The 26,814-nt window shown below is 37.4% G+C and overlaps 1 protein-coding gene and 1 long non-coding RNA gene across 2 annotated transcripts in view; one reads left to right on the top strand and one right to left on the bottom strand.

Moving 5' to 3' along the window:
• The window catches only part of LOC122569007, a 30,913-nt gene extending 27,293 nt beyond the window's left edge, over positions 1-3,620 (bottom strand). Inside the window, exon 1 of the long non-coding RNA XR_006317289.1 lies at positions 97-3,620. This is a non-coding gene — a long non-coding RNA (uncharacterized LOC122569007). The remainder of the gene's footprint in view (positions 1-96) is intronic.
• The window catches only part of LOC122569001 (UPF0489 protein C5orf22 homolog), a 466,219-nt gene that overhangs the window by 240,452 nt on the left and 198,953 nt on the right, over positions 1-26,814 (top strand). The gene's annotated exons all lie outside the window — the stretch shown is intronic.

Here is a 26,814-nt window from a genome sequence, read left to right as displayed (position 1 = left end):
AATTCAGGGAACGAGTACGAGTACCGATCGGACGCGATCGAACGGGAAAACTCGTGAAGGCATTTCATCGGCTTTATTTACGGTGTTGACTCTTACCTCACTTGTTCTTCATCGGTGATTTGTGACGATCTGTTGGCGAAAGAGCCGTCGGCTGCTAACACGTCCGTAAAGCGTAACGTTTTCTTCGTACTCTTCAACTACTTTCGTTGACGATAAGAATCATCGTGTTGCTATTCCTTCCACTTTTTCTCAATTATTTTTGCTTCGCCTTTTACTTTATTTCAAATTTAATCACACATTTTCATATGTTTCTTCCGTGGTGGATGGTCGATCTTTCTCGACAGATTTACACTATCCCGCACTAGGAGTAACGGTTCGGTGCAAAAATCTCGCCGTACGACTCGCCAATGCGTGAACGGTTTTTCATTATTCGATGCTCGTTACGTAACGATCGAACGGCACCACATATCTGACGAGCAACGAAGGAAATTCTACTCTCGAACGGCTTCACCGATCATCGGAATTGCGACGGTTCGTCGTGCTCGTCGATTCGCCATCGTTTTCACCTTTTTTTTTTTTTTTTTTCGGGCCGCGGTTTCGCAAAGTGAACGTATACGTGCCGAAGATTATCAAGCGCAGATCGTTCGCGCGATTCGGAACACCACGTGGCTCGACGCGAGGCCGAGCACAAACCGTTCGAACGAGCCCTACGTGTCTTCCCAACAATCTCACTACGAAGGGACAATTTGTTTCTTTTTTCTTTTGGTTCACTCGCCGAATGTCGAAATTTCGAATAACGAAACTTCATTGCGAACATCGACTTCCGCTGGGATTTAGAATCTTGCGCTTTGGAACAGAGTCTTGCGTATCATCTTTGTGCGTTGTCGAAGCGACTTCTCGATATCCAACGTCTTCTGGAATTCTTTGCGATTTTAAATGCCCCCACAATGATCGTCTCTGGTGATTTCAGTCGCGACAACCGTTTATTTAGTAAGATCTTCTTGAACATCTGTTAGCTTCGAGTACGGCTATCGTACGACTGCCGAGCGTTCTCGAAGACTTGGATCGTTCGATAGCTTGTCACCGGTTGCGACGAATCTCCTATCAGGGTAGATTCAAAGAGACAGAGTTGGAATCGTCCGAGACCAAGTCTGTCTCCTTGAACCTTCTGCAATTCGTTCGGCGTGTCCAATCGCGTATCTTCTCTTTCACCACTGGATGCGATTTCTCGCGTAAATTCTTCTACAATGGTTCCCTTACGCGTGATGTTTCTTCAAGATCGTGGTAGTCTATGACCATCGTAGAACGGATCAGGCAAATCCGATCACGGAAGCTGTACTCCGGCTTTCCCAGATGCTGATTACTGCTTCATGTTCAGGAAGGGACAGCAGAGGAAGAGCGTAGTAGATGAAGAGACTGCCCAGGAAGGTTCACACTGCCCGGCGGTCTGATCGCTGACGACTGAACGCCGTGGTAGCGTTTCGCCGCGTAGTAAGCCGGCTCTCACCCCGCCATCGGCCTCTCTTTCTCTGCCTCTCCACGAGGAGTGAGCGAGAGAGACAAATGATGGAAAGAAACGAAGAAAGAGAGAAAGAGATACAGAGAGCGAGAAAGCGAGAGACACCCGTCCTTTTCGTCCCACTCTGACGTTCTGCGCGTCCTGAGAGCAACATGCCCCCGTCCTCGTACTCGCTCCGTTCTCTGCATTCATCCCCACCAATTCCTTTACGTTCTACCCCCACCGTATCGCCACGGTTCCCCCGCTACAAGCCGCGGGTCCCCCACCATCGCGTTTTGAAAGTTCTTGCGATCACCGCTGGGCGGCACCAGCGTCCAAACTCTCGAGCGGGACACCGTTCGAGCGTGGCGGGCAACAAAGGTCCCGTCGGTTAGCGCCGTTATGTGGGGGAGAACGCGCTCCCCTGGTTGGTGGAAGGGGAGTGGTAACCACTGGTGGGGAGTCCTCGACTTCCCCTATCGTCGTGCTGCCACCACGTTTCCCCTCCAGTTTTATCGCTCCTCCTCCACCCCCACCGACGCGGCACGTGTTCCGTTCCGCTCGGTCTCGTGCGGAAAACGATCGTCCGTCCTCGTCCTTGTTCGCCCTGTGCCGGAGTTCCTGGTAGGGGTGGTGAAATATCGTCGGTGGAGGGGATGCGCGAGAAATACCGCGTGGTAGTGGGGAGCAGAAGGACTTTGTAATGTAGCCAGCACGCGTCACGCGCTCTTCACGCTGCGATTATATGCTCGTGACTGGAGGAAAAGCGTCGTGATTTTTGGAGGAAATTGGAAGTGTTTGTCATATTAGGCGATCGAGGCTCGCGTTTGAATCTTGTTTATATCGATTGCAGTAAATTTCAGATCTTTCGACTTCTTTTAAATCAGCGTCCGTTCATTTTGCTAGCGGAGGTATTTCGATAAAATGAACGACGCGGGGAAGATATAAAGGAACGAGTGATTCTGAAACGTCTTTGAAAGTATTGGAATTCGGTTTCACCGAAGTTTCTAGTTATCGGTTGATTTATGGATCAGTTTATCAAGGTTATCGTGGAAACTCGGAGACGTCCGCCACGCAGTGCATCAAACTCGTGGTTGATCCGCTGTACAACGTTTCTTATCGTCGCTATCGTTGAGCGTGTGTTTGTCACGCGGCTTATTTTGCAGCTAACAACGCGGTTATCACTTGTGGCTGCCAAGGTACACACGACCACTTTCAGCTGTACGACGATAACGCGTCGTTAGTTTGGTTCTGACGAGAAAGCAAACTGGCCTCGAAGGGAGCAATACCTATTTACACACTCGTAATCGTTTTCCGGTTTAGGCGGCCTCTCGTCAGCGATCGAGTCGCCCTATTCCCTTTAAAGGCCATTGCCACCGTGCCTAAGTACATCTTCCCGTATGTGTTTATACGTGCGTCGCACAGCATCATAAATATCAGTGGACAGTTTCGAGTCTCTAGCACGCGGATACGAAACGAAACGAAAATAGCTTCTACTTGAGACATACGGCGTTCCCGATCAACATTTCCTATCCGAACGTTCACTATCGAATCTTAAACTTGGAAAGAGTGGCGAGTCGTTAGCCGACCGTTACTCCCGTCACTCGACCACGTGATTCCTGATATACGTTCCAAATAAATCTAAAATCGCGCCGCTACTCCTCCGTTCAGCATATTCGTTCTTACGCGTATATCCTTCCACAGCACTTCGAAGGTACATGACATGATATAATTATACGAACCAAGAAACTTTGAACGATCTTGAGCGCAACGAGCCATCCACGCGTCGCATACGAACTCCTCCTCGGACACGGCGTTCCTTCGTAGTTGATCGCGAAACGATAATCATCGTCGTTCCACGTTCCCGTCACACGAGAAATGCCTAGCTCAAACTCGACAACCAACTCCACTGACCACTCCAAAACGTCACGTTATGTATACACACTTTTCCTCGTCTCGTTAAAATAGCCAGCATTATTACGCCTTGTATAATCGTATCGGGAGAAGAAATATCACCGTGATTCGAACTCTGTCATGGACGCGAAGATCCGACGTGAATCGCGACGAAGGAAATCGGGGATACCGGCGCGGTTTACTCGACACGAGAGGACAGTATCTCGAAAGAGGGTTGGCACACGTTGAACTGGCTGTTGTCGAGCTCGATCGGTCTGCCCGGAGCAGGCGAGTTTCCCCTTCGCCACTTTCCCTGCGCGCACCCTCCCCCTCTCCGCGTTCCACCGCGCGAAACACACACGGCCGATATATATGTTTCCCCTTCATCCCTCCCCATACCATCCGCGACACTGTCTCTCGTCTTCCGCCCCCGCCGCCGCGAGGACTCGTGAAATTCCGGAATTCCGCGCGCCCGTGGCTCCACCTCCCCCCTCACAGAGCGCGAAATCTTTTTTTAAACTCCGCCTAGCTGCGGCGCGAAGCGAGACGGAGCGACAGAGAGGAAAAAAGCGGAGCAGGCGCGAGCCACTCGGCCTTTTTCCCACTTCTTCCGCGGTGCAAACACGCCGCACGCCAAAACCCCGCCCCCTTTCGACGGGTTCCCCATCGACGCTTTTCCGCTGCCACAGATTTTCCGGGGGAATATGGCTCTCTCTCCTCGAGCCTCTCGAGACCAGGCGGGAGAAACGCTCCGCGCAATTCCCACTAGTTAGCGCTATCTGGACATCCTACCGACATCTAGCGGTGGATATTTTTCCTGAACAGGGGTTGTTTCAGGATTTTTCATATCTTCGATAAGGCGCTTTCACGATTTTCGTTTTACTTTAAGGTATCGATACATTGTATCTTTTAGAAACAGTAATGGACGATACGAGGGATGTTTATGAGTTGAACAATGATAAAATGTTATAGGTAAAATGATATTTTTCATAGAACGAAATTGATGAACAAATTTTTATGGTCTGTTAGTTTCAGATTTAGTTAGGTCTGTGTATTTGGATGTATTTTAGTTGAAAATATTACGATATTAAAAATATTTGAAAATTGTAGAAATTTACTGCTATATCTTATGTAGGTAAGGAAGAAAACTCCCCCGTTTCGGTTATCGATCGTATCGTATAAAGTCACTAGACTGAACGTTAGCGACATCTGTTGGTAAGTTCGTCGCAATTCAGAGGATGAAAGCATCCCTAACGTTTTGTTGCATTTTTAACGTAACATTTCGTATGACGCAAAAGTGATATGACATTCAGAATGATTTTATAGTAAGAATTAAACAATTTATAATCTCTAATGTATGAATTTCAATGTTTAGAGCGGCAATACTCTTTAACGTAGTTTCAATCCTTTTACGATAGATGATTATAAATATAAAGAAAGTATTTTATTTTTATTATATTTAATTTGTATAGGAGCTATCAGTTTGTTAATGAAATACAAAGCGTTAGAAGTAATCAGAAGATATCGTTCTTAAAACGATCTTGCCAAGGGGCTTGTTTTTCCGTGTCGGTATGGATTCTGTATTTTCCCGCGACGTCGATAATGCAGGTGACTACTTCAGAAAATTTTCAATTCAGTGCAAACGAGGCTCCTGATGGCGCACATGGATATAATTTCCACCAAATCGTGCGGTTGAGCGCGCCGAAAAACGATGTTTCCATCGCTTCAAAATTGATTTACATCGAATAAAGCGATGCCCGTGAAACATAGACTGCATAGGCAATAGAAATTATCAATTATGATAAAAATTATTAAAGAATCATAAACCACGAAGATCTTAAATTTCTATCATTTTGTTCCAAAAGTTTATAACAAACGATCCAAATTATTCTCCATTAAAATGTCTACAACAGTTCAATACTAATTTGGTTGTATGAAGCTGGTTGAATTTCGTGTCAGAGATACAGTTACAAAAATCCTGTAACAGATCCTTCGTTTGCAATATTAATTACGATATTTTCCAGGACCGTGTATATATAGGTTTTCATAGATCGTTTGTACTTTGTATTACAGCGCAAGAATACCATTGTCCACCCTTTTCTCCTTTTTGACTTTCTTTTTTAATTGTTTTGCATCGTTTTTTTTTTTTTTTTTAATCGTACATACTTCAAAGATTTAAACAATGAAATTTTAGAATTCTGAAGAAGTAAATCTCTGATGAATCGTTACGGGACTTTCTACGATTCAACAATTTTCCTATCACATAAAATATCAACACGTCGCATATTTAATTCTCGCAGATAAAACAAAATCATATCGAAATTACATCGAAACAAAACCATCGTACATATCGATAAGACATTTGTGTTACTTATTCCTGTATTCGTGGAAAGAATTTTCATATCTCTGTAGCAAACATATTTCAAATTTCTTCGGCAAATAAAAATTAACACGCAGGTATCCAACATCCACGACTTCGACTGAATTCCCATTCCGTATAAACCTTAGGCCTTCGCATTTCCATTTTTCAAGCTGGCTCGATTTATCATTTACCGGAATGTAGCAGCAAGAATTTGAAACTTGGATCGGTATGGTAGCTTGAAACGCTTCGATGAAAAAAGGAAAAGAAGTTCAGGCAGTCATGCGTTGAGCGGCGAACGAGCGCGTCAAGTAGATTAAGACGATTATGGTCAGACCGCGCGGCCGCTGTTATTTATCCGCCTTGGACCGAAATGCCTCGTGTGATTTTTGTCTCTACGTTATCGATTTCGATCGCGTGACAAGGTGCCGATATTAGCCAGTGGCACCAACCTACTCTCCTTTTACTTTCGTTTCTTCGTTCGTTTCGCTTTGTACGTAGCATCTGTCGGGTGACAGTCGATTACCACGGAATTCGAGCGAAACAATGCGCGGTATGTGCGTGGCCGTGTAACGTGTAAGTGACCACCGACATGCTGATAATTATGACGCTGCCGTCGATAAGGATCTGTTGGTCGGCGATAATTATGCGTGTGGGACCGCGGCTATTATGCTTGTCTCTTTCTCTTGGAAGAAAAAGAGGAAAATAAGGGCTAGGGTGAAGCGTTTCCGGTTAACTGGAGGAATGTTACTGCAACGATTAACGAAGTGGCCGACAAAAGAATCGCTCGAGTGACACAGAATTTTGAGCAGCCTCTTCTTGCGCGCACGTCGAACGTGGGAATCGACGACCAGCCCATCCACCCTTTACGGGAAACCGGACTTTTCTTCGGCCAGGCAAAGAAAGAGTCTTGTTTAAACTAATTCTTTGCTTCATTTGATCATTCTTTACTTTTATAGTATTATATTTTCTGAAGTAACGTTTGCGTCGCTCTGCAGAGACGAGTGGAGTTGTCAAAAAGTACGTATATTATAATGAAACAACGTTAAATATAGTATTAAATATAGTTAAAAAATTGATGAGGAATTTAGTCACTTTTAGTCACTTGATTTCGACGTTCTAGATAAATAACGCGCAAGACACGTGGAAAAATTCATTGGGAAGATTAACGTCTATTTATATGAATTAAGAGTAACGTTTATAAAGAAACTATGGAATGTTATACGCTATATATATTATATTTTAGTAATCTCCATATGAAACAACAGTGCATCAATTGTATCAAGAAAGATAAATTTGTTTCTGATGAAGAACTAACTACGTTCAATATATATTTTACATCATTCTGTATACTTTTATATACTTTTATATACTTTCTGCATCCAAAGCACCTTGCAAACAAAGTACAGTGGCTGTATGATATTTTCATACATCGGCTTCTGAATATATTCAATTGTCAGTTTGTTCATTAGATAGTTAATTCCAAGTGGTCTATGAAATTTAATAAAAATTCTTTCGCATGGATAATTTGGCTCTCTGACTGATAGAACCTGGATGCAAGATGACTGACAGATCGATGGACAATATCGAAAATATTGAAAGCTCTTCGTTCGTTTACATCTTGATCACCGAGCGTGTTCGTTAGTCTGCTCGATTATCACGTGACAAGGCATCTGACTTTTTCCTTTTTTGTAACACTCTTCGCTTTCGAGCGTGAAATTAGTAGCAATTTACTGATTCAGAGAACTACTCGTTGTTTGCTTGCTTACTATGCCCGGCTGGCGTTCGTCGTTCTTACGTTGTAATTATGCTTGCAGTGTAGGAGGCGATCATGGTGGAGTGGATGGTCTGTATTGTTCTTGCAACATTTTTACCGGAATGTTGATAATGCAAGAAACAAAGATTTAATCGAGAACGTGTTTCTTCGCGTAATTTGTAGGTTAAATAAAGAATTACTATAGATCATCACAGATAAAGAACATTACATGGTAATTACGATTCTTGTCGTTCAGAAATGAGAGATATTTCTGTAAGAAATTCAATAAAACTGGATATTTAATACGATTAAGATCAAATAATTGTTGAAAAAATCTAATTGTTATTTATTATTGTTGAAGGTCACTGCTCTTAAGAAAACTCTACATCTGGTCTTTTTAGCTTTCTAAAGCATTGAAGCCATCGACAGCGCATAGACAAAAGACTGCGACGAAGGCAGGCCATAAACAGTCGAAAGGCGACGTTGGCTTCAGGGTTTTTCAGTTATAGAGTAACACTGCTAGCGTGCGGATCTGGATCAGCTCATATTATTATTTCAACTTTTGTATCTTTTTCACTTCCGTATTTCAAATATATTTTCTACCTTATAATTTATCCACGCGTCTCTCTCATTATACATCTAATAACCTCAACAATTATGCTATTTATAAAGTAAAATTTAGAAGTTCTTTTGCTTCAAACTAATATAAGCAACAATTTTTAATAGGAATATCTTCTTATCTTATGTCGGAAATAAGAACTTTACTATAAGAACGTTTCTGTTGCAGAGGAAATTTTCAATCGAACAAGATCGATCAAATAGAATTCAAATAATTGATTCGGAAACATTTTATAAATTACTTCTAAATTATTTACTAAATACACCTATACTTCAAATCTTTTAAATCTTTTAAAACAATATTATCTAAGGACGTTGAACGATAAAAAATCAACTACATTATCCATCCGGATTTTCAACCCAAAACAAACTTCTCCGGAAAATTTTCCTTGTATATAGCCCTGTATTATTTAACATTGCATTATATCTATATACAAATACGTTATTTCTTTATGAATAAAATAATCTTAATCGAAAAACCCCCAGAGAGTCACCAAAACGCCGGTGTTATGAGTTTTAAATGCCAACGACTGAAATGATTTCTCCTCTATATCTAAATTAATCTAATATTACATTTATATTCAAATGTACTAATTCTCCATCAAATAATCCTCATGAAAAGAAATCTCCAAGCCAAATATAAACCGTTTCTCTCCGCTATAACCCGTTTGTTTAACGTTACTTTGCGTTTATATACAAACAAATTAATTCTCTATCGAGTAATGTTCATAAAAGAATATGCAGATGATCATCAAAGCGCCGGTTTAACAATACCTCGCTAAGCATCGATCACGAAAGCTTCGCACGGAATCAATGCGTTTAATTGGAATCACCGCGCGACTTCTGCGCGTTTTATCGCCTGACAGCTTTTAAACGCATCCCTGGACGAATCGCTATCATAATATCGAACGATGACGTTGCCATTCGACGCAACACACGCCGGATTACAGCTAGCTGAGAGCCGCGATCCACGGAAAGCCCGGAAGACTAATTCGACGTAATGACGGGCTTAAAGGTACGATCCGCCGACATGATTGGATGCCCACGGCGTTTCGCAATACCTGCAAGCCCATTGGACGCTGGCACCCCGCTGTGGCGACGACGTCGCGTGGAATCGGCTGTGTAACAGCCGACGGATTACGCCGACAGCTCTGTCGCCGGCCTTAATTGATTTCATTTAAACGACGAAACACGACGACGTTGACCGGACAGTCGAACGGCTGTGTCATCGTTCGCTAAAAGTCGAAATCGAAAACGATCCGACGAGGCCAAGCTGAACGGTTCAGCCAGTCATCCCCTGTGTCGGGTTACGTCTTAATACGGATTAATTTCTTTGAAAGTTAGGTCTGTACGTAGAAAGCATATGGTTTCTCTAACATTTATTGCAATCAGCCTTAATACGGATTAATTTTTTTGAAAGTTGCCTATTTAGATAGGAAGAATAGCGATTTAAGATTCGTTGGAATCGGGTTGCGTGAATAAGTTCGTCCGCATTTCTTTAAAAGAACGTCGAAGATTTGTTAGCTTTACGTAAGAGCTATTTGATTGAACAACAAATAGATTTCATAGTGTTTGTAAGAAATAGTAGTCTTCCTCTTGTAAGTGCAAAGAGGTTTATTCAATAGCAATTGGAATATTCAATAAATATTCCTAGAAATAATGACCTGAAATGTGGTAAACTCGGAGGAAATTCTACTAGCATCTGTTATGTCATATGAAAGAATATTTATATGCACATACTAATGAATAATTGTGGTAATTATAGTTTAATAGGTTGATATTTTACTGTTCGTGAAGCTGAAACAAATGGAAGAAAATAAAGGAAAATCTCTTTTAACTAGTTTAAACAACAACGTAAAAGTGGATAATATGTCGGAAAGGTAACAGTATAATTTGTACGTGATCCTTAGAAGGATATGATTCATTTTCCTGCCCAATTAGTTATATGGAGGGTATAACGCATTGCGTGCACGCGTGTTTCATGTGGACAGAACTGCGTCCACATCGTATATCGGTAATTAAACAATGGAACAGTGTTTGTAATTGCTCGTAACGGTAAATAATCCGAAGTACAGCTGTGACGTATGATCTTTTTGATTGCTTAATTATTCTTATGCATCCGGTGTGTACGTGATTGCACAGAGAGATCAGTCGATAAATATAAACAATGTTGTACGTACAAACAGAAGAATTTTATAGTATTTCAGGATGTTTGTAAAATACAACCGATACAATTTTATGATCCTTTGCTAGATTTCATCCTAGTACGTGTAATCGTTTATAAAAAAAAAAAAAAAATCGAACTTTTATTGAGATAAAAACTTGACAAATTAAAAGCTTTAAAAATTGAAAAAGAACGAAAATCGCTGAAATCAATATCTATCCACTGTATCAGTTTGTTGATTCCAATTTTGTAAAAACCACATGCGAATAGAATACAATAGAATAAAATAGTTGAAAAAAGAAGAAAGTAGATCGAAAGTTTCATGTTTCTTTAGAGCTTTATATTTTAGAGTAACATAGTTTTCTTTTACACCTGTTCACGTTACTTTTTTCATTCTTTAAATAATATACAAAATCTACCTTAATCAAAGTACTAATAAAGAAAGAAAAATAATATTCCTTCAACCTAAATTCACTCAAAGGCGTCGTCAAAATTCAACAAACCAGTGACCGTAAATAAAAATGATGGGAGAAAAAGTTACAGAATGTTGAATGCATTATGCGTTCTATCGGTTCGTGGCGATCGTTCGCTTTTTTTACCTGTATCCCTAATCAGCCTCTAATTCCAAAAATCAACCTGCTGAAAGGATCGGTCACGCCTCGCATTTTTTGTGCCACGACGAGAAGGAGCAAGAGAGAAAGAGGAATGAATGGCTTTCTCTGGGATTATGGGATTTCGAGTGCTTTTTTCCCAAACCTATGCACCTGTATCCCCTATGTTCGCTTCCATACGATTTCCACAAACTTTCCACGGTTCGGTTACACTGTGTGTGTTCAAGAACGTTTTCCAGATACCTGGACCCTCGAGACTTTACCTGAGAGACCTGCCCCTCGGCGAGTTCCATCGAGAAGTCGAACCAGTAGTTTGCTCTCGGACCTATTGTGCATCTAACGATCCCGTTTATGGGGTAATTTCGAGAAGTAGTCGAGACAGACTGCTGGTTTCGCGGTTAAAATCGTTCGCTTCGACATTGAGAACTTCGGCTGATCGAGAGAGTAGATATTGTGCATCGATTCTCGAATATTTGAAATTTCTAGCGGTAACACGGTAGAGAATAGTATTTGTACGTCATTGCGCCTAGTATTATAGCTTTTATTTTTCTTTTTCATTTTTCTACTTTTTTATACTAATTGGTTAGGTTCAAGTATATTAAATTTCGTTTAGTACTTCAATGTGACTGCGAAGATTTCATATGAAATATTGAATCTGCTTCAGAATTCTGCTTTCTAAGAAGACGTTTCGTTCGAAAATAAGGATATGTTCTAACAATAAGGCTTTTTGTAGTCAGTTTACGATGACGAATATAATATTGATTTAGCAGTTTGTATGTCGACTAAATATTTTTATTATTGAAAATATTATGTTTGTATTCAACCTAGTAACAAAATGAGATTTGTCTTGAAAACTTTACGAATCTATAATATATGTGTATAATATATTTGTTGGTTTTGCAAACTCGTTAAAAATTTGCAGAATAATCCTGCGCTCTTATATATGGAAAATTTTCTGACATACGCGTCAATTGTAGTTTATTGAGGGACCAAAAATATTCGTAAATATAACGAGCCTGTTAGATGCAACACGCTTGTATATCACTTTCTTCTTCAAAAACAAGACCTGTTCAAGATATTTGCAAAAGAAATATACAGTTCGTATTTTATAGAAATTTCCTATATTGTATTTTATATCAAATACTTGTTCGCTGGAGAAAGAGGAAACAAATCCATTTTGACTTGAACACAATCATCTGTTTAATCTATCCATCCACAAATTTATATCGAAAGCTTTTTTCATCTATTCGATACCTTTATACAATCGATACCTCTATACCCATTCCAAAAACATTTTAAACTTCCGAACTAACTGTTGTTTTTCCTTCCATTACCCGGGAAACCCCAACATAAACGCTTTATATACAAAAAAAAAAAAGAAAGAAAATAAATAAAATAAAATAAAAAAGAAAAAACAAAGGGAGAAAAAAATCGAAAAAAGTTAAAAGGTTTGTTTCACTGCGACCAAAACGGATTTCCATGGCCAGCAATTTTTCACGTGTACAGGTGGAAATCAATGTAAAAAATCAACCAGTAAATACCGTTGGAAGATGAATCTTCTCTAGTCCGACTCGGACAAATCAAATTGAAATTCCTATCGATTAAGCTTGCCTCTAGGGAAAAATTTGTTTACCATCGAAATCCCGCTGACGAGAAGGCTATCGCGGCATTTGACGGAAAAGAAACGACAATAATGAATATACATATGTACACCATTCGTCACGTCTGACCGAGACACAGAGGGAGCATAAAGCGCGTAACGGGCGTCCATTTGTCTCCTGCCATCCAGGTATAGGCAAGCATCCTACCTAATTACACTGGTTATTGGTTAATAATAGCGATGATTACCACACGAATTACATCAGAGAGAAGGAAAAGGAGGGAGAAAGAGAGAGATGGAACGTGCGTAGCCAGGCTCTAACAGAGACTTTAATTATATCCACTGTGAGGATATATACACGGTGTATCTGTTCATCTCGCGGCCAACAGAGCTGCAGATTAACCATTAACGTTTCCTAGCTACTTTTATACAGATAATACATACTAAGGCGTTGAATAAGAATACCTGTAGGCTGATCTTTATCGTACTTCTATCATCCATGCATGCGAAACGTTTGGAAATTGTTTTTTGCCGACAAGGAGTACATTGTTCTCCTTCCCCTTTTTGTTCGTGCGAATTATCGTAGATTCGTTTGTTTGGTTTTGGATCGTTTGGTAGATAATAATTATGGACTGGTACACGCTTAATTGTTATTATTTTGAGCTGTCGATTAATTTAATACATTGACATATAGATGATTAACATTGTTAACGGTAATGAGAATTTATAATTTCGTTTGTTACTGTAATATTCTTTTGTTTTTATGCAATTATTGTTTATTATATATATATACAATCGTCGTGCATTTATTGCAAGTGAAATGTTTAATATATTAATCGAAAGGAGCAAAGAGATTTTGATTAGATCAACGAAGTACGAAGAAGGTTTACAAGTTGACTGAATATTCACTAACAATTATTTTATCATCGGTATAAATTATTAGTAACCTATCTCGTATGCTATAAAGAGAATAGAAGATAATACGGTTCAGGAATTTGTAAATCTTTTATGAAAGATCGTTGTTAATGCGTTCAAATAGAAATCCAAAGAAGGCAAAAATTCCTATTACATCAACTTCTGCCTATTCAAACCTGTATTCTCTAATTCTCTGCTTCTCATAAAATTCTCATTCGCCTATGTCCGATTATTCAAATGTAAAATTATAAATTCCCACATTCTCGTACCATCTTTCTATTTCTATAATTTACATCGAACTATCGTACAGCTAGAACTATCATCTCTCAGATTTTTGTCGGTTCAAATCACCAATCCACTTCTCCTTTGTTCTCGTAAAATTCTCATTCGCCAAGCTTTAAATTACACATATACAACGCTATAAATTTCTAAATCCCTCCACTATTTCCTCCTATTATCCCGCGCGATTAAAAAAGCTGAATTCCTACCTTCTAAACTCCGTAGAACTCTCACGTCTGGATACCGCGTCCGGGCAAGTCGACCGGAAAAGGTTGCACCATAGAGGACCACGCGTATGCACCGCCACCAACAGCGTAACGCAGCTGACACGAAACTGACCTGCACCCCGTGTCTACGAGGTTGCCTCGTGCTTTTTTCTACGCGCGCACACGCTTCACGGCACACCTACACGCAATATAGTAGGATAGGATGTTCGGTATCTTTTCTCTGTTCTCGGTGCGTCTTTTCTTTTTTTCGTCGATTACAAGGCAGGTCCACAACGAAACTCGGGACCTGGGGCCCGTGGAAACTTATCTCGGGCCCTGGATAAAGCTCCTCGAAGCCGAGTTCTAGTCGCGTATAAGCTAACGCGGTGCATTCTAGGCCGACAGATAGAGAAGCTGTCGAGAGGAGGGGCGTGAGCAGAGCGGAGAGGGAACCCGATAGCGTTAAATAGCGTATACGAAAGGCTTCAGGGTATTTCAAGTCACGGCTGTGTAAATACCTGTCTCTCTTTTTCGTCCTCGTCCGCGCTGGAATACTTTCCTCCTCTCTCTTTTTTTCTTTTTTTCTTCCACTTCTTCCACTTCTCCTCTTTTTCCGCCTCTTTCGTAGCTTGATACCGGAGGATGATTCTGAATTGTTGGGTAAATAACGAAATCGATATTGTTTACCGTGGAATATCGTTGATGGAAAAAATTCGAAATGTGGGGCGTTAAAGAGAGGAAAAAGGGGTACGAGTGGCTCGAAAGCATATGGCACTCGTTGAAATGGATCAAAACAGTCGACCAGCATATGTACAATCGTTTTCGAATGTTCTCTGTTAAAACGTACTTCGGTGTGATTTTAGTCATCGGCAGAATATTTTTATTAGTAATTTCGTTTCCTTCTCTCTCTCCCTCTCTTTTTTTTAATTTTTTCCGACTTACGAAGATTTTAAATCGAAGGTTTAGGAATTTTCTTTCGGTACGATGATCTTTCTGACGTCGAGATGCATTTTTGTGCAATTTTATCCATTATACTATTGTTTCTGCTTTTGGACTTTTTGATCTTTCGAAAATTCTTCAGTGGTAAACTTACTTGAATTTTCGTTTATCACGATGATTTTCTTCATTTTCTAACCTATATTTGCTGGATATTCATGCGTGGGAATGTTGAGAGAGTTCATCGCGTGTGGCTGATTTAGCAAAACGCGCAACATGCGCAGATGACTGTCGGTGGATGCAAATGATGCTAAGGATTCTTGAGAGAAAAAATATTGGGATTTATTGATTGTGTGAAAGTTGCGCCAAGGTAATAGAGCAAACGGGAAACGGCTTTCGTAAATGTCGAAATAGAGGAAAAAGGATAGGTGAAAGCTTTGTTTTCACGTTGCGTGCGATCAACGGAACCGGAAAAATCATTTGAAGAGTCTTCACTTCGGAAAGCGTGTTTTCTAAAATAATTCTGGATGCATTCTGGATAATTATGGACGCATACAATTAAAACGCGGTGTCGCATATAAAAATTCCCCGTTTGTCTATTAGAATTCTATTATCAAACCAAAAAAATACTCAAGAATACTAAGAATTTGTTTCTTTTTCATTATACAATGCCATTATGCATAATTCAATTGAATTAAGATTGAAACTTATATTATATGTCAGTCAAGATATAATGATTCGATTAATTGCAACGATTCAAAGAGAACACAAAGAATCCATTAAAATGTCATTGCTTGAACATTTTTCAAAGGATTGTTCATGTTGTACGATGTGAATTGATATCGACATCGAACCGATTGCGAAATTCGTGTACAGGTAAGCAGACTTTCTCCTCTTTATGCAATTAAATCTCTTGCTTCTTTTTTTTCAAATTTCAACTCTCATGAACGATATGTCTACTGAGATACGCAGCAATTTCTTTTCTGAAATTTTGTACAATAATATCGTTTAAACCCTCTGTATGAGATTCGCATTAACGAGAGAATGTATCAATTAAATTTTTATATTACGTACTCATACTGCTTGATCATTCAATGATCATATTTGATCTATTCATTGATCATCTCAAACAAAAAAGCAATGGTAAATGTGAACGGTGAAATTAGATTAGAAGAATAGAATTGTATTGCAAGTGATCTTCATCTTCAAGGAGTATAATAACCACGTTATATCCACGTTAATTTTACTCAGAAAAGTAAACATCGAAAATGTCCGGTTATTTGTAACCTAAAACCGGATATTTCCTATGAAATATTAATTTCTTATGGACGGTAGCGCGAAGAAATACTCGAGGAACGAATCACGAGTGAAACATCGGGAATGTTGATCGTACAGTTCACGACATTCATTAAATTTTCTCTTCGTCCGAACCTGTACGCCATCAGCATTTCACAGAGGCCATTTTGATTTCTTTAGTAAGAGAATTTTCAATGATTGCCGCGCGTCCACTTCGGTTCATCGACGATATTTAATTACCACCTCTTTTATGGTATGTTTACACGAACTCGGGAATGTATCCTTATCATTACTACCGTCTTCTTTTCTTCCTTTTCTTTAAGAGAAAAGATCGAGGGGTCTGCGAACGCGCCTAGATGCTATTTTATTATGCGTCGATCGAAGAGAGTCTTGTTGGCTGAATGCAATTAAAGGGGAATGTCTTGTGACTCTGCGTTCTGCTAACTAGACGGAACAATTATCGTCGATTCGATTATGTAATTGCTGGTGAAAGATTCTATGGACATCGGGCATACTTTTCTATCTATTAGAAATGGTATGTTCTCGTAGTATTTGCCGACGTGATGGAATTAATCGAGTATTGCACGCTAGACAATCTATTTCTAATAGTATCTACATATTTCTGATTGATCGATCGATGATTTCTTATAATTAGACGTTTTATTTGATTTGCTTCGGTTATCGAACAGTTACTCTTCGATTTTATATTTCTAGTCGATGAATTTTTCTGTCTATACTCGTGCAGAATTAATAAAAATCGTTTTAATAGCACTTGTATCGAATTCCAATAATTCTAATAATTCAGATGTTTTTGGTCTGGGCTAGTTATTATCGAAGATTGACGCGTTAGCTTCCAATTAAAAGATATTTAATTTACGAATATCTCCCTCTGTGTTTTTGCAGAATTAGTGAAAAGAATTTTAATAGTACCTGTATTAAATTCTAACAATTAGATATTCCATGTGGTTTGGCATAATTATCGAAGATTGGCGTACTAGATATTAGCCAAAGGATTTTCAATTTATATTTTTCTCCTCTCCGTTCTGTAGTATTAATAAAGAACGCGATGGACAGTTTTGTTTGTAACAGATGTGTTAAACTCTAATGCAATTAATTGGATTTATCATTTGGATTCTGTTAATTACCACATTACATTAACGTATTTGATTTCAACCGAAGCGTTTCCAATTTACCAAGTTTTCTTCGAGCTATGTCGACGTACTATTGATTGCAAGACTATGAATTTTAATACAAATTTATATTTATCAACATAATTGAGAAAACGAGATTTAAGTAAAAAGTTTCGTCCTCTCGATAATGTAACAAATATAACTCTAGATGATATCTTGTACATATTTTATAGATCTTAGTATATCATTTACATTCTGTACACCTTTGAACATTTCATTTCTCCATAAATAGATAAACACCTGTATAATCTATGGATGAACCAATAGCGTCAATTTTCGTTTAGATACTTCAAACATAAAACTCTTACGATCATCACCTCGATCAGAAACAGAAACTACGAGAAAGAATAAGTAAAATATTCCTGACATTCGCCTGTTAAAAATACGAGTAAACGAATATCGAATAAATTTGCAACGTATTAATGTTACGTCAGTTCTCAGGCTGACCATCGAGATTCTGGATAGCATGATCATAAAAGCAATTGTTAAACGAGTGTGAAGAAGACAAATATAAAATACAAAAAGTGTATATTCCAAGGATAAATTGATTAAACAAAGTTACACGGTACCGTGTCGAGTGTTTCTGCTCTCGAAGTGGGACGAAGATGGCGAGGCACGCGTACCGGAAACACGAAGGAGTCGTTACCGTGTACGAGCTCGCTATCGTGAACGCCATACAAACAACGCCACGGAAATGTCTCCGTACGATTCTCTCCCTTCTTCGTTCTGTTCTTTCACTTTTGTACGTTGTATCTTCCCCCAGTCTTCTGGATGTAGCGGTACGAATCGTAAAAGTCCGGTTAACAGCGGTGGTTCGAGGACGATCGACGATTTCAGAGCGGCGGAAGAATCCTCCAACGACCGGAAAACGATTTGAAATCTTATCGGCGCCGATCGTCCGTATAGACGCTGCTTCTGACTTTCTCTCGTTGAAAAATCATCATCGAAATTGATCGAATCTTATTTCTCTATCGCGTGTCGTGTACGCATTTTCTTCCTTTTTTTCTTTTCTATTATTATTTTTGATTATTTATTTCTTCATGTTTTTATTTTTGTTGTTTCGAGGATTTTTCAGGTAGAATTTGACGAACATATGAGTTGATATTTTATAAGTAATTGGTGGTAGAAGGGAGTTTATTTAATCAGTAATTGGTAAAAATTTCTTTTGTAGGTATTAAATTGGTAAAATGTAGAAAATTCAAATAAGGATGATTTATGTTATTACGTAAAATACGTATTGAATTAATATGGATCTTGTTTCAAATATTATCAAGTTTAATCATTATTTGCGAGATAAATAATTTTCTGTTTGTACTAAAATAGTGGCGAACGATCGAAGAACCATTTCTGCGAAAAGAATAGTAAAAAAAGAAAGGAAAAATGCCACAGAAATAACGTAACGTACTGAAGAAAGTATTTTTGATATTGAATATTTGTAGTTCCGAAAATCTGTACGAAATAATTTTTTCAAACGAATAATCGAATAAGCATAGCAAATTACCCATCAGAATACTAAAAGCTAATTTTATTTCTGTTTTCGAGAATCACATTATAAATTCTCAACTTTCTTAAAATACCTAAAAAGCACGATCTCCGATTGCATTTAACAACAAAGTGTAACTTGTAACAAAGAAACTATAAGGAACGTTAACGAATTCGAAAATTTACAGTGTATTTTCTGCACCATCATCTTTGTCTCTATACAAAAAGGAAGAAAATTTATCCTGCATACTAAATCTTCTGACTTACGTTTCTCCGTGTCAGTATTCTTTATACCGTGCACTTTTAGTGATCCTCGAGAAGAGGAAAGAGATGGAAGGAGGAGGGAAACACCCCAATCTCGAAGAAGATCTTTGGTAAGCAGATGAAAGAAGCTTGCTAGAGAGACGTGGCTTGAGATTTAAGAGGCTTAGCATTCGGCGTGGACCTCGTAGGGCAGCTAAAACGCACCGAGTTCGTTTTATAGGGTCCCTTTCTTCTTCTAGGGGACGGGCCCCGAAATTGGAGAGTGTTCGCCCGTCTAGAGAGGCTTCTAGATTCCAGATACCAGAGGAATAGGGTTACTGGCTCGGAACTAGCAGGTGGATACCGTCCACGGCATGTGAATGTTCTTCACGTAACGGGTGTTGAAAATATAATAAAGCGGAAATTCGTATAGAAAATTTGATATCATTGAGAAATATGGTACATCGTGTTTATAATTCAGCTTGAATTTGGTAATTGTTTTTAGGGTGTTTTCAGGGTAGTATAGATGATTGAAGAAGAAAATTGTAGGAAGAGAAGAAGAAGGAAAGTAAGTTGAAAGAAAAATTGTACCGTATATTATTCCCTTACCGCCTTCGATTAATTTTAACGTCTATGGAAATTAAAATAAAGCAATAATATTGTTTCTACATCAAGGTATAGGTAGTTTATTATTGAATTAGATTAGAATCTAATTCTAATTCTGTGTATTTAACTTGTTAATTTTCTGTGAGAAAATTGTCTAAGTTTTCCTATAGATAGTGATCATCGAGGGAAAAATCTAGGAAAACCAAAGAAAGGAAATGCAACGGAACTCTATTCTTGTAATTCTAATTACACTTGGCATACTAATCAGCATCGTTAGCATGCAACTTTGTAACCAACGGTTAATTAAATTATATTATACGATTATTTTATGTTGTCAAAGATATGGAATATATATATAAAGACGGAATATATATATTTTTATATCTTTAAATTAAATTTAGTCTTTTTAAATCTTTAGGTTATTCTATCTTATAGAAAATATATAGATTTAAAAACATTTTTTGAAAGTCAACAAATTACACCAAGTACTTCCAAGTATAAAATAGGGAAAAATTACTTATTTGTTAACTAGCAGAGTACGGTAGTCAGTAAATGTCATCAGAAACTCAATAATCTGGAGAAGAATGTCATTCGGATATTGGTACTTCTGATAAATACCCCAACAAACCTCTTACGGTTATCTTGCTCTGAAACCGATAAAAGGACGCGCGATAGAAGCATCGAAATTCCTGAACTCCCGCTGCGCGCACACTCGCGTTTCAGAACACCATAAAAGCACCACCGTTTTCCTTCTCGATATTGTTTATTTGTCCCTTTATTTTTTCACGAGATCGGTCAACGGTAGCATAAAGGTCGAAGGAGAAGGAGAACAAAAAAGGAAGAAACGCGGTTTAACGTGTTCGTTTTACGTGTTTATTTCGCGCCATGTGTTCCACACAATTTCGAAAAGCAACGTCGAGGGTGGAACGTTTGTTTTACACAGCGTAAGGGTTGCTCTTCGTTTATTTGCTTTCGTTTCACCGGTTCTTGTGTAAATACCAAGCGTGTGGTATCGGTGAATGCATGGTGTTCACGTGTTTTACGGAATCGTTACGTATTTTTGTACCTCGTGTAGTTTCTTTTCTTTTTTTAATTGGGCATGTTTATGGACAATCATTATGATAATTCATTCGTTGAATGTAACGATTATTTTAATGTGTAGGGTAAAAGTTTTGATGTTCATTATTAAAAAATCGTTCTTTTCATGTGTTGAATTCTTATTTAACTACGTAATCTTCTAAATTTATTGAACATCGTAAGATAATATTAAAGTTTATATTAACAGATGAATGATATATAAATTAGTAAGTAAAGAAGAAGATAAAGAGCGGAATAAATTAAGTAAATGACGAGGAATTTGAGTGGAGAATACAAGATTGGTTGAAACGATAAATACGATAGACAACACCGTCTCGTTAAAACAGTCAGCGATACACGGCTACTGGAATTCGGTGTTCCCCCTCTCAGTTCGCTCACCATCAACAGACGTCGTTCTAAATACTCGTAACGGTTATTTCTAAATTCCTAATTTTCTCGATTTTTGTATTATCTTTATTGCGTCTTGATAGTAAAAGCAAATGGCAATAAATAAAATCCTTTATAGCTTATACAGGATCCAAATTATTTGTCAAAATATTTACCAAAATAAATAAAATTACTGGCGGAAGTTCACAGCATCAAGTCCTTTTTAAATCGGAAAAATTAATAAACTTAAACAAGAGAAATTAAATGTTTTATTATTATCGAATAGATGATACTATTATAGGTTACAGATAATTTACGAGAAGAAAGAATGGTATTATTGTAGGACCATAATATTAAAATAAAATTCCCACTGAAAGATATTTCATCCACGATAAGTGTTAAATTTAAATATATCCAATTGAAAATCATCGTACAGGAATGTTTCATTATGTGTATAATATATAGATAGTTTAAAAAAATTCTTTAAAGTATACTTTCGTTTGGTTCGAGAAAAGAGGCAACCGACTCGGCGGAGAATAAAGGAGAATGGAAAGTGGCCATTGAAAATAACAGACGCTATTGCGGGCTGGGAAAAGAAAGGTAAAAAATCCGTATATTTTTCAGGCGTATTAGGTCGTAACGATTTTTCCGGCTTCGAACCACAGCGATTACGCTCTCGTCGAGGAACGTTGCAACGCGAAATTAAATTCCTAACGAATTCCATTACATCTCGCGCGATGCACACCGCAACAGAAACTTTTCAGCTAACAGAGAAAAGAACGTTTTTTGTTGATCACAGTTTCGTGAAGCGCGACCAATACCAGAAACACGCGTTTTAACATCGTAAATTAAACGATGTTGGATTTATCGTCCTTGAAATGTTTCGTAATTACGCTAAAGGTTGATTGGAACATTTTTTAATAAGTTTACATTTCCAGATTATTTTACGAAATAAGATTAAAATATTGTAATATCGTACAGTGTATGTGTTGAAAATTTTTGGATTACAGTGGGAAAGATAATATAATGTGTTCTGCCATTTTTTAAATAAGGATAGCAGAAAAGGTTTCAAATAAAAATATATAGCCACGGTAAGGTACATGATAAATAACGACGTCTTATCATAGCAACTTAAAAGATACGAAATCTTGGAGTTCTTCGTAATTAAGCTAAGGACAATTGAAATCTTTTTAATATCTCCAAATAATTAATATTTCCAAACTATTTCATTATTTAGAATTGAGATATTAAAATATCATATACTGTATGTACAGTAAGTTTGTGGCAAGATATGTAACATGGGAAAGAAGGTGAGTATATTATTGTTAGTTGTAGCAAAGAATAGAATTGATCGATCTTGAACGATAATACGGGTTTGCAGCAAACCATTCACTATAATGAAATTATATTTGAATTACATTGTTCCCTTTTATAGAGGATGTTCGTTCAGAAACATTAAAATGTATATTTAATTATGAAATGCTATTCCGTTTATAGAAAACATATCTCATTTGATATCATAAAAAGATTATACGTCAGAACAAGTTTCATTAAAACGCTGGTTTGAAATCATTACTCAAACTTTAGCGATGATTAAAAATAGAAAGAAGGGAGAATCAGCGAAATTTGCACACTGTAGACGATGAAGATAAAATTACACATTGAATACAATAAGACGTGCACAATTACCATCGCGGAAAATTGCGTTGATTTCCTTCTTACAAATTTTTCTTACTTGCAATTATTCAAAACCCTCTCTGTATTTAAAACTTAACAACATCGTTAAGATTAAATTTTTATCTTGATTATTACATTCTTGACGTGGTACTTTCATTGAAACTCATTAATATTATTCCCTGCAATTTGTTTGTAATTTAAAGCTACGAGAATTTCAAAAAAGGTTCGTACATAGTATCCTACGTTGCTCTTTCTTCTTTTTTAAAAAATATATTTTATATTGGCAGCATCGAACGTCTTTTACTTTTCTGTTTTCAAATAATATGTCTTATGCTAAGATACGTATAAGAATATATAATTTATAATAATCACTTATAAATGATTGATGATGATGAAGTATTTCGAAAATATCTTTTCCTATGCATTTCGAACATCGAAAGCAAATACGATAATTATCATTTATTGGCTTACCATTCGATGAAATCAATAAAATGTGGAAACTATTCAACATCTTTACATTCACCAGCGTCAATACATAAATTTCTTATTTGCAGTATTCGTTCGCGATAGAATAATTGCCACTTAACATCATTGATTTAACGCATGTGATTATTAAAAATGCAAAAAAAGCAAACAGTATAGGCAAGAGAATGTTAATTTAACACATAAAGATGAGAAAAAGACAGAAAGAAATAAAGAGAAGGAGTACTTGAGCCATCCTTTCTAGAATAGAAGCCTTCGTTAAAAATAAACTCGCGTGTGAATAAAAGTGCTACCTGACGTAATCGGTGGGACGAGCGTGTACCCACGCCTGCACACATGGCGTGAAATTAATTAAATAATCAAGTAAACGCAAGCCAACCACCCTCGATCGAGCACGTACCTTAAGGTGCGTTTAGACCAAACGAGCAAGAACATATTTTGAGCGAGAGCAAGATCATTTGTTCGTGTTTGCTTCGATCATCGAGTAATTTCTTCGTAAACTCATTTATAACGATTGAACAGGCGTTTCTGCAGCGATTGGACGAGCAATCGTCAAACGACGAAACAATATTCGTTTATACCTCAATTTTACTAAAGAAAGAGCATTCACTCTGCATGAGATCGTCGTGGTTAATACAACGTCCGATTTTATAGTTCTTAATGCAATTCCGTTAATTAAGAAAAATGGATTACCTTTCGTTGTTATCTTTTAAATATTCATTGTAGGTATTATTTTAATTACAATTAGGTAGAGTGTTCAGAGGGTTATGATAAGTTTCATAATTGATTAGCGACGTTAATAGCTCACTTTGCTGTTGTTTATGGATGTTCTTTTCGATGATTAAGTAAGGGGACGCATTTTAAATTGAGTCTATCTAAACGTACATTTATTCTCGACCATTTATTTCAGAGTTTGTAATAGTAAGGGAACATGTTTTATATTATTTTATAAAATCCCTCGTACTATCTCATTTTCACATTGGTACGAAATTATACAATTAATTTTTCAAGGTTAGCGATCGATAAAACATTGTTCGAATCGATGAAATTTAAATAAAGAAATATGAGAAAGACGCCAGACGGTTGTAAAAATGATAGCGATATGTTTCGTTCATTATTTCTTTGCAAATCGCTTCATTTCGCTAAACATTTCAACAGAATTCAACGATCATAGATCTTAATCAACTTGGCAAAACATTTAAATAACTCTATGATTTACTAACGATGGCTGATTAGAACAGTTTAACGAGTAACAGCTCGTGCTGAAACGTTAACGACTCTCAATGTCGATTAATGACTGATAAAGCTATCCTTCTTCGTGATTTCACATAACCAGGCTGGCTCTTTTATGTCGACAAACTGTACATGGGCGTTCCGTTAGCCAATTGAATGTACTGTTAAACGTTTCGACGAAAGTGCAAATACTGTCTTAAGAATCTGAATTCTAGGTAGACACTGCTGCGTGGGCGTTGAGAGATTGTTCTGTGTGGGTATTTAGAAGTTTAATGAATTGTTACTTTAACTTCGATGGGTGTAAGAAAGGTGTATTGTTATAATCTATTCATATTGATAGTGTTAATTTATTTCTTGTTAGTACATGAAATATGATAGTATGTGGTGAAGAAGCAGATATAATATAGGAGAAACATTAATCATTTGCGAGGAGAGGTATGAATGTTGAATTTTAATTTGAAATTATTTAATCTACATTAATACTAAAAAATTGGTACTAGATATACACGTTTCCATAGATTTATTGCATATCATGTAATATAAAAAAGCTAAAATCACTAAAATGTCCTACAGTGTGAATTTTTCTACCACAGATCTTGCGCATAAATTATATGGAAATTCAGCATCATGTTCCCTCTCACTTTCGTTATTAATAACCCGGTTATTTCCTCGAAAAGTCACATTTTATTTCCACTCAATGATAATGCACTCTCTAGTTTGCGTCACATTCCTCTACATAATATTTTCTCATTTTCTACTCTATTCTCTTCGAAACAATCTTGCCAACCTTGCCACAAACTGAACATTATAAATTGGTTGGCTCGTCATCGAACATGCTCACCGTTGATTATCCTGGTGCATTTGCCCCGGCGGTTCACACGGTCGATGATGAACGTACCTCATCGGAAGAATGGCCGGCATAGACTGGACGTTGGGCCGGGAAGAAACGAAGACGATCGTTAGGCAAATTTACGAGGTCACGGAGCACGTCAGCGAAATTTTGCGGCCGACTCATAGACAATGAGGACGATCGTGAAGAGGACCAACGCGTCGCTAGACCCCAACCCGGACGCCCTTAACCTCGAACCATAAAATTTCATGGTGAGAGTTCACTAGCATCGACGATATCCTGCTCTACGGCTTCATAAATCATGGAACCGCTAACTTCGCTCGCCACTAGGCAACTTTCCGCTACTGGAACCTTTACGTGTGATATTGGGTCGTTCCGCAAGTTCTGACGTTTCTTCAGTATGTATTTTTAGTGCAGCATTGTCTTCTATTTGTCAAGACCATGTCGTTTCTTGGTTGGTTATTTTCTGAACCAATATGTGTTGAATATATTTAGTAATAAATAATTTATGTATCTAATTATGTATTAATAATATATTTAATGATACAAGTATATTTCAATAAATGCAAGTTTTTGAAAGACTGACAAAATGGTAGAAGAATGGCTGAGAGGTCAAAACAAGAGCATTTACCAAACTATGTATCTGTGATATGAATTTTATAAAGAAAATAAAGCAACAATCGATATTGAGCGGGGAATTGAAGACCGCTCTGGAAATTTGTATCAAAAAGTTATAACTAAAAAATTGTAACCTTTTTCTAAATCAGAAGAACACATATTGGAAGAACACAAATGCAAGAGCAAGAATTCAATAATAAGTTAGAGATAGAGAAGGAATGGTAGAAGGAACCAACAAGAATATGTCGATGATTGAAATCATAATGCTTTCCTATTTCATTTCTTTAATATTTATTTCAATCTTTGATATATAAAAATTTACTTGACTAGCGATTACCCTTAATCACTAATGAATACGAGATTGTTCTGAGGAGAGTTCGAAATCTAATAGAGGCTATTATTGGTTTGATTAATTATATTACTCACCGTGTAAACGTTACGCGATATTGATTTGCTGTGTGTAATACCAGTGGAACTTTCGAATCGGAGAGAGTAATTAGTTATCAAAGTATGTATAGAAATACTCGATTGAAAACCTTAATAGCGTATAATTAATATTTTCTATATAATAAAGCGTGATATTGATTTATTTACACTTTTATTACGCACGATCCGCGGTCATTGTTTCACATTCGTCATTAATGACACTTCATTTCAGTCTCGCAGATGTATCGTAAGGATTAATTATTCTACAAAATCCATTCAATAAATTTTATTATATTCTACATGATTTTAGTTCCTGTTGCTATGTATTAAGTTTACTTATAAGCAAAGCAATCAGTCGATAAAATGAAATTCTTATTGAAACTATAATAAAAACTATAACGACACCTAATC

This window comes from Bombus pyrosoma, linkage group LG7 (genome assembly GCF_014825855.1).
Source record: "Bombus pyrosoma isolate SC7728 linkage group LG7, ASM1482585v1, whole genome shotgun sequence".
NCBI lineage: Eukaryota > Metazoa > Arthropoda > Insecta > Hymenoptera > Apidae > Bombus > Bombus pyrosoma.
This window is presented reverse-complemented; position numbering and strand designations above follow the sequence as displayed.